A 17,506-nucleotide genomic window follows, 5' to 3' on the forward strand; every position below is an offset into this window, starting at 1 on the left:
ATAACCATGATGCAAATATCAAGTTATCTCAATTTATATTAAGCATAATAAATAAATATTGAAGCTATGGGTGCATTTATCTAACGTTCCTTAAGAAATTTGTTTTAATGACTTTGAAAGACAAATTATTTTCCCCTTGGAGAAGAATATTTTTAATTTAAATTTAGTAACAGCTAATGTTGTTCATGGCTTTGAGCAATCCTACTTGGTTCTAAGAATTCAGATGAAGAACAACTACCCACTTATAGGTAAATGATAATGTGTACATAAAGCATAAATTAGCAATGTTTTGACCTTTTTTTGGAAACAAATTAAACCCAGAACCATCAGCCTACCTTCCTTACTATAGGAGAGAAATGCAGAAGGAATGTAAAAGGAAGATACGGATGTAAATATTTGTATACATTCCAACAACCATATGTAATCACAGTAACATCTATTTATGTCTCATTGTAACCAATGAGGAAACTGAGTCTCAGAGGGAAACTTGCCCAATTTCGCCAAACTAAGGGGTAGAATCAGAACTCAAGAGCAGATCTGTATGACTGTTAAGTTTTTACTGTTTCCTGTTTCTACTACGCCAAAGGTCAGGAAACATTTTCAGTAAAGAGCCAAACAGTATATATTTCAGGTTTTGTGGGCCATGTGATCTATCACAACCATTCAACTCTGCTGTTGTAGGGTGAAAGCAGTCACAGACAATAAGCAAATAAGAGGATGCCACTGTCTCCCAGTAAGACAGTATTTATAGAAACAGGCCAGACAAATCCCATGGGCCATAGTTAGCCAATCTCTGGACTACACTAATAATGACAACTAATACAACACTATAACACATACAACTACTGCCTTCACAACTATGTATCTGAGTCCTTACTGGATGCCAATTCTTGTGTTAGGTCCTTTTATACATCATTTTATTTAATTCTCACAAAGCAATACTACATGCTTAATACTACTATCATCTTCATTTTGTATATAAGGACAGTAGAGATTAAGTGATGTGCCCAAGCTCACACGTAGTAAGTTTTAGAGCCGGGTTTTGAATCAACATTCATATTCTCTGTTCCTTGCCCTATTTCTTGCCTAATTCAGAAATGCAAGAGCACATCACCATCAGGCATGCATTATGTCTGAGTCTGCTTTGCCTCAGTTAAACTGAAGAACAAGCTCAACAGAACTCTAACCTTGTGAAGGTACAGTTTCTCCCAAAGTCGCTAACTTACAACACAGGTTAAATTAGACTTTGTTGAATAAACACAATTTCAACCCATAAATATAGTTCACCGTCAACATGATTCATTCTTTCTATAAAGGAGCATTCCTGATCTTATAACATACAGTCATGATAGATCGATTGCTGTCTTTTCTCTTGATTCACCTTCTTGCCCAGAGAATATAACTAACATTAAGTTCCTCTTAAATGAAGGGAAAAATGAGTAAACTCTATGCCCTTCATCCAGTAGAATTATGTTCAAAAGTAAATTTCTATATATCCTTTCTATTTCTTGCACTAACAAATAAAAGAATAAATTTGGGCTGAGGGTACAAAGTACCATTTAAAATGAGTGTTGACCTGCTGATTTGTTGAAAAATCTCCATCAAGTTCCTCCATCGATAAATGGAGTTTATTGTCAGGATACACATAGGAACGAGCAAACAGGAATCACTGATGTCAAAGAGGTCCCACAGAAGCCCAGAAAGAAAAACACAATCAGCTCTGTACCAAACCTACGGCTGCCTGAGGTTACACAGGCCCAAGTTCCCCACTTCTCCATGGGATTCAGCTACTCTCTCCAGCCCGTTCCTCTCGGTGCCCCTCTCTCCTCCTCTGCTCCTACCCATCGGCTTCCTTCATTTTCTCCTTACTTTTCACATCCTCACTCATGGTCCACCATGATCTCATTCATCTTCTATACCTGCCACTCATTACTTGATCTTTTCTATACTCCTCTGTTCAGAGTTCTAAGAGAGGGTAATCAGGTCGGTCCAGGTTCTCTCGGTTTGGGCAGAGATTTTGTTCTGAGCCCCTCTAATAGTCTTCTCACCAGATTATGGCCAGTTGCTGCAATCCAACCAGCTGTGGTGAGTGGGGCAGAATGTTCCCCCTGCTGGATCCCTGGACAGAAAGAGTTTTCACACAAGGGGCTAAGAAGGGTCAGCACTGTGTCTAGTCAACACCTTCTCAAAAAAAGAGAGAATCTATTGACTCACTCTTCTGGTAAGTGTTGCTGTCTCTTTCAAATAGCACTCCCATTTCTTACTTTACATTATTTTCCTTCCGGTACAACTATTTCCAGTTTCCTATCTGTCACCTAATCTATAAAACAGAAGATTCACACTTTAAAGAATGTCACCAACAAGTGAGCCAGCCAGTTTTCTTTTACGGGGCAATCTGCAAAAGAGTCATTGCTTTAAAATACAGAAACTTAAATATGAAATCCGGGAAATACAATGGACGGGAAATAAACCAAACTCAGGTGACGCTTTTCCAACACTTGCCCTGGGAATCGTGATTCGATGACCTCAACAAGCAATCACAGTGCACTGTGATTAAAGTAGCCATGTTACAATCTAAAGAAAATTAGATAAATCAGGAGGAAAAATCTGCCAAGCCTGAGAGAGAAGAAAATCATTTAGTATTTGAATCAGAAACATTTATGCCATGGGATCGACATAGGCCTCCAACCACCTGATCCCCCAATGTTATGAAGATATACCTAGGAGAAGAAAGGCACAGAATGATACATGGACCTGCAGCTCTCAGGAAGATGCTCAATTTACACCTGTAAGTAGAAAAGAGCATGGATTTAATTATCTACAAACCAAAACTCTAAGAAGAAATGAGAGAATTAACTATAGGACATAAGTAAAAATAATCTAATAAAATACTTCCCCCTGCAGTGCAGCAAGAATTGTTTGAGTTGTTCCATACTCCTTAGGTTCACAAAAACAAGAAGTTACATAACAGAGCTTGGGAACTTTATCTTAGTGAATTTTGCAATGAGTTAAAGTTCATGGTAAGCCCATTAAGGGAAGGTTGTATTTTAAATCTCATGCTAAAAGATTTAGGAACATGCTTGGAATTTCATGGGCTTTCAAGAGTTACATAGACATTACTTCAAATTCTGCCTCTGCAGGACATTCCTGGTGGTCCAGTGGTTAAGAATCTGTCTTCCAATGCAGGGGACGCAGGTTCAATCCTTAGTCAGGGAACTAAGATCCCACATGCTGTGGGGCAACTAAGCCTGCATGCCACAACTACTGAACCCCTGTGCCACAATTACAGAGCCCATGGGCTCTGGAGTGCCACAACTAGAGAGAAGCCCATGTGCCACAACGAAGAGCCCACACGTAGCAAGGAAAGATCCCGTATGCCACAACTAAAACCCAACACAGCCATAAATAAATATATTTCTTTAAAAAGAACAAATTCTTCCTCTGCTATTTACTGGAAATATTAAAATGAAAAACTTACTTAAACTTTTTGAGCCTCATCTGTTAAACGGAGACAATAATATCTTGTGGAGTTGTGAGAATTAGAGGTAGATCCTTGAACAGGATTTGGCCAATTATAGAACACGTGACAAATATTAACATTATTAGCTAAAGAGCAAAGAGGTAACTGCTTGTTAGGAGGAACTGCGTGACTATATCCCACAGAAAGGGGGAGAAAAATGTAGGCAAAGGAACCTCCAGAGTTAAAAACCATAGGCAGGACTTCTCTGGTGGCGCAGTGGTTAAGAATCTGCCTGTCAATGCAGGGGACACAGGTTCGAGCCCCAGTCCGGGAAGATCCCACATGCCGCGGAGAAACTAAGCCCGTGTGCCACAGCTGCTGAGCCTGCGCTCTAGAGCCCACGAGCCACAACTACTGAGCCCATGTGCCACAACTACTGAGCCTGCACTCTAGAGCCTGCGAGCCACAACTACTGAAGCCCGTGCACCTAGAGCCTGTGCTCCACAGAAAGAGAAGGCACTGCAATGAGAAGCCCACGCACCACAACAAAGAGCAGCCCCCACTCGCTGCAACTAGAGAAAGCCCGTGTACAGCAACGAAGACCCAACGCAGCCAAAAATAAATAAATTAAAAAAAAATAGGCAAAATTTACATGTGAGGTCTGGCAGCCTGTCAAACTAATCTATCCCCATCTTGGTTTTCCCTTGGTGTTCATATAATAGGAAAAAAACAAGAACAATCTACTATCGTTTGGGACTCTTTTACCAATATGGACTTAAAAAGGAGGCATCTCCTTTCCTTACCTGCACCTGTCTCTAAAGGTCTGAGGTTCCTTCCAAAAGGGGCTGGTCCACAGGCCTGTTTCAGGCGCACTGAGGGTGTGTCACGTCACATGCAGAGAGGCTGGGAACGAATGCTTTAAACTGCAGTTGGGAGTGATGGCTTATGCCAAGGTTTTCCTGAGACTCAGAAAGTAAAGGGGTGAGTACTTCTACAAGTGCGAAAGATCTGCCAGTTAGTAAGGCCTCTGTTAGGCGCCTTGCCAAGGGCACTCCAAGCCTGATGCTGGCATAGAGCGAGTGAGCTTCCCAGCCTCCCTCCACTGCACAGCCGTAGACACGAGCATCTCAAAGTTTCTGGACTAGGACCTGGATTCTTCTAAAGTAGGGGGATTGTTGCTTCCTGGCATCAGTGACAAAACTGGACTTTTACCAACTTCTGACAGGGGAAATCAGGCCCAGATTTATTTTTATTTAGAAAAATAGGTGATATTTTTCTCTCAAATGTTATTGTATAGAGCGGTAATAAGAAGGAAGAATGAGGGAAAGTTACATTTCCTTTTCAGATCTGCCTTTTGATGATAGACTATCAGTCCTGCATGCCCGTGCAGAAGGCAGCCTCATTCTGTTCTAGGTAAGCCTTCCCTGGGCAGAATGATCCTGTTCTAACAAGGAAATTCTTACACCATGGCTGACACTTTCTTAGCATCGGCTGTCCAGCAATCTCATCATTCTAGAACAGGGCTATGAATAGAAATGACTAAGAAGAACTTCTGAGTAGCCATAGACCAACTCTGTCCTTTATTCCATAGAAAATGCCCTCAAACACCGAAGCAGAGTCACTCGATCGAGACAATGAGCAAAATTCTCTCACCCACAACTTTTATAAACTTGAAGTCCCAGGCACCTCGAGACTGTTGTGAAGATCAGGGGATAATCACAGTCCACTGGTCCCTTGTTACAAAATAGGTAAGAAACAAGAGATTGGGAAATAGAGAGGAAGTCGGATCTAAAGAACAGTTGATGAATTGGGAGACTGGGATTGACATATATACACTAATATGTATAAAATGGATAACTAATAAGAACCTGCTGTATACAAAAATAAATAAAATAAAATTCAAAGAAAAATTTAAAAATAATAATAATAAAGAACAGTTGAGGTATGGGACTGCCATTGAAAAAAGTAGGCAGAGAAACTACACATTGGTGTCAGTGGAAAGCCGTCTGTGGAAGGTGGAGTTGATGATGGTTACAACTGAACAGCCCAGTTTTATCAAAAACGATGGTAGCAGAAGTGAAGAAGCACAAAATGTGGAAATTGTTTGCTAATATAAGGGATGAATCGGAGATGGGAGAACTGTAGCATCAAGCCCTTCAGAAACCATTACACAACAGGCTCACAGTCTTTTAACCTCAATTCCAAAATCCTTTATCCTCAATTCCAAAGCCCCAAAGTTCTGGACACTAAAAAATAATTCTTAATAACTGATTTGGTAACAATACCTGACCTGATCTAAAGTCTTTTGTGGCAAAATCTGCCCTGAGCTATGAAACTATGCGTAATTTTTAGTTACCCACTTGGTGTGACTATTCATATGTTTCACTGAAGAAATATTAAAGTATATGATTCCTGGGAGCTGTTCTAGACCCTGCTAGAGACATGTTTTCTGGAATTATAGGGTTTAGATTACCTTTCTAAAACCAAAACAATCTGAGTTTACAAATACATAGCATCAGAGAGAAGAGGAGATCAACAAGACTTAGCCATGAACATGATGGAGAGGAAGAAATTTTGTTTCTGGTTTGGGTTTAAGACAATAAAGATTATCACTATCCAGAATGAGGAAGAAGGAGCTCCCAAAATTAAGGAAACTTCCACTGGAGTTTAGGAATTTTCCAATTCAAATTATTCATTTTTTTAAAAACAGTGTTTAAATGCATCATTATACATATCTAGAAAACCGTGTCTGGAATATCTCAAACCTCTTCAAAAGCAGATAAGTGAGAAGGAAAACAATGCCTTATATCACTGTAGTGCTTTAGAACTTACAGAGCACTTTCCTATAATTATTGCACTGAGTCCTCTGAACCACAAGGCATTTTTGTATGCATGTGCTCACACTTAGCTAAATCTTAATTTCAAAAAAAGCATTCAGTTTATTTTTACATATGTTTCAAAAAATATATTCAATACCAGAAAAGCCTCTCTGTTCAGAGAAAGGCTTGATATTCTGGGAAAAAGCATCTACAGAGCCACACTCATTCTAATTAGTTGTCCTTCCACATCAATATGAAAAATGTGGAAATCTATACTGAATTTATCAAATAATACTGCACTATGGGACTGCTGTAAAAAAAGGGGGGGGCAGCCTGTACCTCTCTCCCTTCAAGCGTTCTAACAGTATGGTTTGACCACTATTTTCTTTTCAATCAGTAAACTTTTCTCCCTTCTAAACAAATGCACCGCGATCTATAATCATGTACCTGTTAACCTCAACTGTATTTACATCTCAATCTCCTAAGTCAATAACAAATACAGTTGTTCCATTCTTGATTGAATTTTTCTTTCTAATGCTGTATTTATCAGATGGTTCGATGGCACTTTGCGGTGCCCTTGCTAACTGTAGATGCAAACTATTTCTCTTGATTAACCAGTATCTCTGTAAAGCTCATGTTAAAATGGCATACATGTTGCATAAAGGAAGAGAAATGTGTCCTTGGTAAAAGTTGTCAGTCTTACCCGTAACTTTTAAAAAACTTATGCAAGTAACATAAAGCTATACTGTTGTTGTAAAAGATTCAAATATACAGCCGCACACAGCAAAATGGGAAGGTTCCTTTTACAGCTGTTGAGGCTCTCCTACTTCACGCCATTGACAACAGTTTTGTGCAAGTCTCCACGCCCTCCACACCTGTTCCTATGCTCCAGGAGTAGTTCAAAGGGAGAATTCAATTGTTTTTCCTTTTATATTTACATTTAGAGAGAGAGAGAGAGAAAGAGAAGAATACACTTAATATCTTCTCCATCAGGAAATACCGTTGGCTAGGGCTTCCCTGGTGGCGCAGTGGTTGAGAGTCCACCTGCCGATGCAGGGGACGCGGGTTCGTGCCCCGGTCCGGGAGGATCCCACATGCCGCGGAGTGGCTGGGCCCGTGAGCCATGGCCGCTGAGCCTGTGCTCCGCAACGGAAGAGGCCACAACAGTGAGAGGCCCACGTACCACAAAAAAAAAAAAAAAAAAAGAGCAAAAAGGAAATACCGTTGGCTCAATCTTCAAAATATATCCATCACCCCACACTGCTACCACCTTTGCCCAAACCATCATCTGTCACCTGGATGACTGCAATAATCTGCTTCCTGGTCTCCTGGCTTCTGTTCTTACCCCACCCTAAACATCTGTTCACACACAACAGTGAGAGGGATCCTTCTGGAAACAGTCTTCTGCTCTCAAGTGTCCAATGGCTCCCCACCTCATGCAGACTAAAAGGCCCAGTCCTTTGGGGCCTAGAAATTCCTGTACAATCTGCCCCAGCCTTGACTCTCTGAGCTCATCTCCTGTAACTCTCCTGGCTCTGTCCAGCGACACTGGCTTCCCTGCTGGTCTGGGTCCGAATCCACTTAGGGTCTGAATCCATTTAGGGTCTCCAGAATAACGTATCTCCGCCAACACCTTGATGTTAGCCCTGGGGGACTCACTGCAGATGTCTGACTGCCAGAACAGGAAAATAATAAATTTGTGTTGTTTAAGCCACTAAATTTATGGTAATTTGTTACATAAGTAATAAGAAACTAATACATAATCTGCCCTTCATTTCATAGTAGTCATAAAAAGCACTCCTTCTACACACAAGTGGTAAAAGTGCTTCCAGCTGCAAGGCTGAGATGAGGAGGAGAGTCTCTACACACAAACCAGCATTCTTCTCAACAGTCCATTGTTAACTTATGCATAAGAAAAGACAAGTTTCTCGGTATATTTATTTACTCTCTTGCTAACCTAACATGCAGAAGAACAATTTATTCAAAAAGGTTCAAGAGTCAAGAGAATAAAAGATCTGGCTGGGCTTCCCTGGTGGCGCAGTGGTTGAGAGTCCGCCTGCCGATGCAGGGGACACGGGTTCGTGCCCCGGTCCGGGAAGATCCCACATGCCATGGAGTGGCTGGGCCTGTGAACCATGGCCGCTAGGCCTGCACATCCAGAGCCTGTGCTCCACAACGGGAGAGGCCACAACAGTGAGAGGTCCGTGTACAGCAAAAAAAAAAAAAAAAAGAATGCATACTGTGATTCCTAGAAAAGCCACTTGAAAAATATAAAGAGGTAAAACTAAAGGGCCAGTAGAGGAATACTGACCAAATACTGAAAATGGAATACTGAAAAATATTTAACAAACCCAAAAGAAATCTAGAAAGAAGACTTAGAGAAATAATAAAACAGGACAAATAGAAAATAGATAGCTAAAGACCAAAATCTAATCACATCAATACTTACATTAAATATAAATAGACTAAACCTTCCAATTAAAGGACAAAGACACTTCATAATGACAAAGAAGGTGTAATAATAGTATCAGGAAAGTATAATAATAAGAGATCTTACATGCTTAATACCAGAGTTTCAAAATACATGAAGCAAAAACTGACAGAACTATAGGAAAAAATAGATAAATCCACAATCACGGTTATACATTTAAACACTCTTTTCTGAATAATTAATAGGACACTTTTAAGACTAGACAAAAGTTAGTAAAGATATGTAATATCTGAACAACATTATCAACTAACTTGACTGCATGAATATTTATAAACTGTACAATCAACAACCCAATGATACATATTATTTTCAAGAGCAGATGGAATATTCATGAAGATAGACATTATGCTGGGTCACAAAAATGTCTCAGTAAATTTCAAAAGATTGCAGTTTTTCACAGTATGTTCTCTGACTGCAAGGGAATTAAACTAAAAATCAATGACAATAGAGAAGATGAAAGGGAGAATTACAAGTACAGAAAGGGGAGAAGACTAGACCTATGATGTCGGATAGGAATTGGGGATCTCAGTATGAACCCATTAATTTTAATATGTATAGAGAAAAATATAGAAATAAATATAGGAATATATACATACAGGAAAGTGTGTGTGTGTGTGTGTGTGTGTGTGTGTGTGTGTGTCCATCCTAGTTTGGTCTCCTGAAAGGACCCAGAAGCTATTACATACCGGAAGCAACAAGCACATTTAGCTCCCAGATCTTAGTTTATAGATACAGGCCTCCTTGGAGAAAAGTCTAATTCTAGCTCTGGGACAGGGATAAGCCTATAACATCTTGTTACTCCAGAAAGTAAGGAATTGCTTAAAGACTGATGGGAACATATCAAAAAGACATGGGAGCTGCTTGCAAAATCTGGCACGATTCAAGCATTAAAATAAATAATCTTAGTTGTGGATTACATAATCCACTGAAAAATAAAAATTAATGAGTACAATATGATAAAAAATAGTGAATGAATGAATAAACAAACAAATAAGGGAGAAGGGAAAGCTTTTCTTTACAGTAGGATGCCACCTAATAAATAGAGAAGAAATAACAGAGTTAGAAAAGCATCAGTGAGTACTAAAACTAGTGACTAAAAGCTTAATAAGAGGAAAGCTACTCTGGTGGATGCTGTGATGTGCCTCTCAGATCCTACTTCAGGTGTGAAGGACTTTTTACCCCAGCTGCTGGAGGTCTGTGGGCAGGCCCGACTCCAGCTGTCAATTAGCCCTTTTTGGAAACTGCTCCAACCAAAGAGACCCATCTCACCCAAGGTCATACCTTTTATTCTGGGCACCTGACAATCAATAACTACTCAATGCAAGTGTATAAAAGCCCAGCCCTCTCATCAACTCAGGACAGCACTTAACAGTCATCCCATCTTCAGAATATCCTGTAGGATCCACTGAGGCCCATTTGAGACTGCACTGCAGTTTGACTTCTCTCTGCCCAGTCCTGTATCCTTCCCTTCCTTTCCACAAGTATTATCCCAAGAGCATTCTCTGTTAAACTTTTGCAGGCTAGTGTCCATCTCAGAATCTGCTCCCTGGGGAACTCAATCTTTGACATTTACATAGTCACAAGGCATACATTATTTCTTAATTACAAAGGTAAAATTATTAACTTTACAATCGAGAAACTTGGAGAACACCAACTTAACGACATGATCAACATTAATCACCGATATTGGAATAAACAAACACTATGTGCCTCTGTGCCTTCTGGTACGATGCTCTGAGGATACAACATTATTTCAGAGTTCTGCTGAAAATAAGAAGAAAAAAAGCCTGAGTATAATCATGAGATATCATCAAAAAATCAAAATTACAGGATATTCTAAGACTAAAGTAACTGGTCTGTATTCTTCAAAAGTATCAGGATCAGAAAAGACAAACCTAAGGAACAGCTCTAGATTAAAGGATACTACAGAGATGTGGCAGCTAAATGCATGATACTGGATTGAGAGGGGTAGATACACACTCACACACACACACTCACATACATACATGCATACACACTTTGAATAATCAAAGGGAAAACTGACAAAATTTAGATGTGAACTGTGGATCAGATAATAGAGTTATTATCAGTGTTAATTTCTTGATTTCAATAATGGTACTAGGTTATTTCAGAATTTAAGTACTAAGTGTCCTTGATAAAGCAAAAGGAGTATATGATACACAGGGGTTTCTTATATTAATTTTGCAATTTTTCTGTAACTTTTAAATTATATCATAACAAAATATTACCCAAAAATGAATATCCCAAGTTGCTAAAATTCTTGTAAAATCTCTTCTGCCACTTTTGCAATGCACCTCCTTGAGACTGGTTTCCCCGGCATGGTGCCATTAAAACAAAACGTAGAAATAGTTTAGACATCCACTATCCCCTGTGGGTAACACGGTTATCAATTCCTAGATTAATAAGGTAACACACAAGAAGCAAACTCACTTGCCACATTGAAACTTTTAGTATTGATATGCATTATGTTCATTCAAAGTATGCATATAAGCATTTTATATATGGAAATCACTATTTGATTCAACTTTTTTTTTTTTTTTTTTTTTTTTTGCGGTACGCGGGCCTCTCACTGTTGTGGCCTCTCCCGTTGCGGAGCACAGGCTCCGGACATGCAGGCTCAGCGGCCATGGCTCACGGGCCCAGCCGCTCCGCGGCATGTGGGATCTTCCCGTACCGGAGCACGAACCCGTGTCCCCTGCATTGGCAGGCGGACTCTCAACCACTGTGCCACCAGGGAAGCCCTCAACTTTTAATTTACTTATGATTGTGGAATAAAAAAAAGTTATTAGCGATTCTCTCTATTATCCACCTATAGCAACATTCAAAAAAGAACATTTTTCATGATTATTTTCTTTTGGGCTCTTTGTTGTTCTAATTATATTTACTGAAATGTAATTTACATCGTTGAATATAATAATTAAAAATTGGACCATGTATTTTGGCCTTTGTGGGTTTTTTGGTCTCATTTTACTAGAAAGTCATTTTTATTATATTGGTCAATGACACTGGAAGTTATATATGCATAGTTAACCACAGACAGTTTCAGAGGTACTGGTTGGTTAAAGGGCTGATTAATGCATAAACAAGCCAGCCTCTCAGGAGTATTTGCTTTCTGAAAGGACCTGATCTCATTCACTAAAAGGACAAAGCATCCAATGAATTGGTAAGGATTTTTATTTGTTTATTTGCTTGATTTGAACAAGTATCCCCACTATAACTGAATTATGCTGTCAGTAGTGTCCATTTTAAAGAGTGGTGCTAAAAGAGCTCAAATGTGTGGGTTTCATGCTTTTTTAAAAATTAATTAATTAATTTTATTTATTTATTTTTGGCTGTATTGGGTCTTCATTGCTGCACACGGGCTTTCTCTAGTTGCAGCAACTGGGAGCTACTCTTTCTTGCGGTGCACAGGTTTCTCATTGCGGTGGCTTCTCTTTGTTGCGGAGCACAGGCTTAGGCGCATGGGCTTCAGTAGTTGTGTCACATGGGCTCAGTAGTTGTGGCACACGGGCTTAGTTGCTCCACGGCACGTGGGATCTTCCTGGACCAGGGTTCAAACCCGTGTCCCATTGCATTGGCAGGCGGGTTCTTAACCACTGTGCCACCAGGGAAGTCCCAGGTTTCATCTTTGAAAGGATCAGCTACCCTTGCTCACAGAGATATCGTTCAAGACCACAAAATGTACGCACACCTCTATAGCCATATGCAGTTATTATCAGGGGACTGTATACTTAGCTCAGTATTTGGGGGCCTGAGGAATGGGAAGTGGGGTACTGTTCAGAGGTTAAAATCATAGACTATTTAAATCTACATGGAAATTTATTTTTAATTTTGTTTAACTAGAAAAAGTCTTTTCTTGCGAGTTCTCATTAAAAGCCTTAAAACTCTTAAATCTAGTGGTACTGTGCTAGGCCTTTTCCCTGGCAAGCTAAACCCAGTGGAACTGGGAATTGTCTAAGGACACTCTGGGTATTATCCTATTTCATGGGGATGTGCATCTGTGATTGATGTTCTCTTGACTACACTGTTTTACAACCCTATAGAGGTAGAAGTTAAATTATAAAAAACTTATAGCAATGCAAAGAATTCCAGTTAATAGCAATGCAAATGATTTCTGTCCATAGTAATTAATATGAATTGATTTTATCTAGCAGAAAACATAAATCTCTGTAACTCAAGCTCCCATTTGAACAGTTTTCACATCTTACTGGTCCCTCATTTAATGAGTTGAATAAAATCTTTGATTCATGTGCAGTTTTTATTTGTATAGGAATCATGCACATAACCTTCTTAAAATTACATGGGAAGTACTATAAGGTAACAAGTGTTTCCTCTAAGGAAACCAAGGACAGCAGCATGGTTGAAAGAAGAGGGAGGGGTGACACCTTTAACAGTAACAAAAACAAATTTCCATGCAGAGAAGTTAGGCTTATTGAAAAGGCTGAAACAGCCTAAGCATGTGTTGATCAAAGCCCCCAGATGAGGATGTAAGTCCAGAAAAATAAAAAGTGAGAAATATTTGTGAAATTCTGTGAAAAAAAATGCATCATGACTTGGCAATTGATGGGGGAGGTATTGATAGAATCAAAAGCAGTCAAATGTAAAATTGCTTGGAGTTTCTTGTTTGAGAAATGGGTGATACTATGGTATTGAAAACTAAGATAGAGACCTCAAATGATTAAGGGAACGTAAAGAGTTAAGGACTTTATTAACAGAAAAAGATTATGATTGGGTCTAATTCAATGGGAAAATGACCAACCCTAAACTAGATCAATATTTCCCAGACTGTGTTCCAGATGACACAAATCTGTCAGAATGCTCTGCGACAAAAATGGTCCCATATCTCTCAATGGGAGATTCATAATGCACACTAGCACCGTAACTTTTCAGGGACGCCTCCCTTGTCTAGCCTACCATTCTCATATTTAATCATAGAAACATGAATCTAAATAAAATCCTATGGAATTAGAGTTTCTTAATGTCACTTTGAGAAATGTGGGACCAGATTTATAAAGAAAGTCTGTTTATTAACCAAATTTTATCAAGTGATGATAAAATTTAAAGTGAGATATAAATTCTTATGTCAGCTCTGACTTCACCTAAGTGTATTCCTGAAACATCTTAGCCTATAATTTTATATAACTGGTTTGTGAAAATACCAGAAATCTGTCAGATTTGCAGGAATAGTCTTTTCTATACCAGGCAATCCAAATGTAATAATAAAATTATCACTGTTTTCCTTACCACTTATAATAAGTTCAAAATGGTCCTGGCATTTTTCTAGTTCTTTCATTTTGAATCAGGTTTCAATCTATAAAAATCTCTCCTATTCACACGTCTTATTCTCCTATTATTCTTATTCTCCACTCAGCTATTTTACTCACAGTTTTAAAAACTCCTCTCTTCTTCCCTTGTTGATCCCAATAAAAACATTTTTAGAACTGGCTCAATCCCCGTTTCCTACTCACAACATAATGTTCCTAGAGTGTTTATATAACATTGTTGACTTCCATATTCTATGGTTTAATTTAGTTGGAGGTAGACTGGAAAAAATCAGAATTTAAAAGAATCAGGAGATACTGGCTATGTCTTCTCAAATTCAACTGAGCTAGTCTGGGCTGAAAGCAATGGTCATTTACAAACACTTATCAGGTTTCATTCTGTGGGATTGATTTTGCCTTTCTTGTAGATCTTGGTCTGCTCCAAGCTAATACATACTAATAGAAAGATAAAATTCCAAACACAGTAATGTTTCAAAAATATATATTTCAGGATGTCAACCTAGGGTTGCTAGATCTATCACTGTTATAAATGCAAAATGTTAAAATGTGCAAAACTTTCTTCTACAGATAGTTTTGTGTTATAAAAGAATCCATTAGATGTTTTATTAAATACAGTTTATGAAAACAAAATTAGATTAAACCTAAAATAAAGCCTTTTATTAATCCCAAATTCCTATATTCTTTTGCCAGGCACAGAAAGGTGAATAGCAAAATAACTCACAGTGTAACTTTTTAAAATTATTTTTTCATTGGCGTATAGTCACTTTACAATGTTGTGTTAGTTTCTACTGTACAGCAAAATGAATCAGCCATAAATATACATATATCCCTTCCCTTCTGGACTTCCTTCCCAGTCAGGTCACCACAGTGCATTAAGTAGAGTTCCCTATGCTCAACAGTATGTTCTCATTCCTGTGCTCCACAACGGGAGAGGCCACGGCAGTGAGAGGCCCGCGTACCGCAAAAAAAAAAAAAAAAGAAGGCCAAGAAACCTGGTCCGTAACAAAATAACCTATCAGAAAAATTAAATGAAGTTCTCTCTTAAATAGTAGGATTATTGGTGATTTAATTTTTATTAATTTCTATATTTTAAGTGTTCTTTTCAAATTTATATTTGTATTAATATAATCAATACTGTATTTAATAATATAATTAAAATTTATTAGACCTTGGGATGAATCTAACTGAAATCATGAAAGTGGGAATACGTAATTTTTACTTTGTGAAGCTTTGAAATTAGTGAAAGACAAGTAAGGTGAAAGTGGTATCAATTTGGGGACGTTGAGATATTAAGAAAGAGAGGAGAACAGCCTTTTGGCTCTCATGGTTTTCTAAGCCAGATGTTTGAGAGATTCATTTTTCAGATGCAGGTCTTAAAAGTTGGAGGGCCTGAAGCAGGGGATAACCCTTCATTCCTGGGGAGCAGCTCAGGGTCTGTGAGGTCCCTTGGGATTGCGGGCTGCCACGCCAGGGGTTGGGTTTATGGCGAGACTCTGTCTCAGCCTTTCCTACCTGCTTGGATGTGTTTGCTGATGCGAAGGAGTTACTCAGCTAATTTTCACGTCTTCTTCGCAGTGAACTGTACCATAAGTAGCTGTAGACTTGGTGTGTCTCTGGGAGGAGGTGAGTTCAAGCTCTTCTTATGTCATCATGTTGAACTGCTTTTCAGAGCCTACATATAAATGAAATCATTCATTATTTGTCTTTGATTTATTTCATTTAGCATAATGCCCTCAGGTTCATTCATCTTGTAACAAATGGCAAGATTTTCTTCTTTCTTAAGGATAAGAAAGTAATATCCCTAAGTAATATCCCATTGGGCACATATACATAAAATCTCACATTTTTCATCCATTCACCCATCGATGGACACTTAGGATGTTCTCATGTCTTGTCTATTGTAAATAATGTTGCAATGAATATGGGGGGGGGGTGCATACTTATATCTTTTCAAATTATATATTACAAAATTATATATATAATATTAAAGAAGAAACAGAAATTTATTGGAGCTATATATTATAATTGTATTTATGTTGAGTAAAATAAATTTTAAATTTTACTTCCGGTTATCATCACACTGTATCAACACAAGAACCTTTCAGCAAAAGACTTGATCTCACAGTTCTTAGGCTAGTCTGCACCCCAGAGCAATCAATTTATTAAATAAATCCCCTTTAAGCTTCTCCAAATATTTCCTATCAGTTCTAAATAACTTGCAAACTTGAGTATTCTATTTTAGTTGTGAAACTCAGTTTGAAGAAAATTCCATTTTCAGTGACTTGTATTAAAAAATAGTACACCGCAAGGAAGAGTAGCCCCGGATCGCCACAACTAGAGAAAGCCCGCAGGCAGCAACCAAGACCCAACGCAGCCAAAAATAAATAAAATAAAATTTTTTAAATAATTAATTTAAGAAAATAGTAGAAAGTAAAATGAATTTTTCATTTCAATGCTTCCTCAGAATAAAAATACTATTTTGATTAAATAAATGCTACCTTCAGCCCGAATTCCAGTCGATCCACAGCTCCACAGATTAGTTCAGTCCATAGGTCACTATGGCCAAATAGGCCTGGGCCACGGGGACAAATGCTGACAGGTAGTCTCCTGCGTGGCATCTATATTTATAACATAGGTTCCAATAGAGGTCACTTACCCTACCACTCCTTTCAGAAGATCGGCCACATCATTTGCAGGGCCCAGTGCAAAACGGAAATATGTGGGCCCTTTCAGAATTTATTAATAATGCGGCACAGGAAAGAAACTAGGACCTCAGAGTCCTTCTGAGGTCCTGTTCCACTGGACAGGTTGCATGCCCACAAAACCAGCCTTGTCTTTCAGAAGATGTCATTTACAATATGTCTATCTAGCTGTTGGTTAAAAAAATTTTTTTTGGTAATCATGTTTAATTTTCTCAACAGGCAAAGTACACTAACAATTTCGTTAAATCAAGCAACAGAAGCAAAAGGGCAAGCATCTGTTATAAGTCAGCAACCAACAACTGTATTGCTCAATTCAACTAACATTGAGAGAAGGGAGAAAAGAGGACACTGGGGAAGCTTCTACTATGTTTCCAGCACAGATTTTTAAATGGCTCCTATTTCACTCCAGCTACCAAGTAGGTGAACTGGAACGACTGGGGAGGCGAGGGGGAGGAGATTTGAAATTATGTCCTGGTTTCTAAATAATTTCAAAAGACTACGTGGAAACATTTTCCACGAGTTAATCGGGGCCAGAGCTCACGTTCATTCAAGCCTGGGCCTTATCCCGCGCCCGCCGGTAAGAGTCTGGGCCAAGGCGGCTGGCGGCTCCCTGACGTAGGACTCGCGTCAAGAAAAGGACGAGCCGCCCACAGAGCGCTGCGGGGAAGTGCGAGGCGAGGGAGGGGGCGGGGACAGTGGGGGGGCGGGGACAGTGGGGGGGCGGGGCCGAT

General features: G+C 39.0%; 1 long non-coding RNA gene across 2 annotated transcripts; it reads right to left on the reverse strand.

The window, feature by feature from the left end:
- Nucleotides 1–8,212: 8,212 nt before the first annotated feature.
- LOC307176745 lies at nucleotides 8,213–17,357 on the reverse strand. 2 transcript variants are annotated; one of them, XR_013824878.1, is made up of 3 exons: nucleotides 16,572–17,357; nucleotides 15,586–15,745; nucleotides 8,213–10,534 (listed from the first exon to the last, which is right to left on the reverse strand). It is a non-coding gene; the product is annotated as an uncharacterized lncRNA (long non-coding RNA). The 2 variants fall into 2 exon arrangements; XR_013824879.1 differs by lacking the exon at nucleotides 8,213–10,534 and adding an exon at nucleotides 11,026–11,159.
- Nucleotides 17,358–17,506: the final 149 nt, after the last annotated feature.

The sequence above is a fragment of the Stenella coeruleoalba genome, assembly GCF_951394435.1.
Source record: "Stenella coeruleoalba genome assembly, chromosome: 18".
NCBI lineage: Eukaryota > Metazoa > Chordata > Mammalia > Artiodactyla > Delphinidae > Stenella > Stenella coeruleoalba.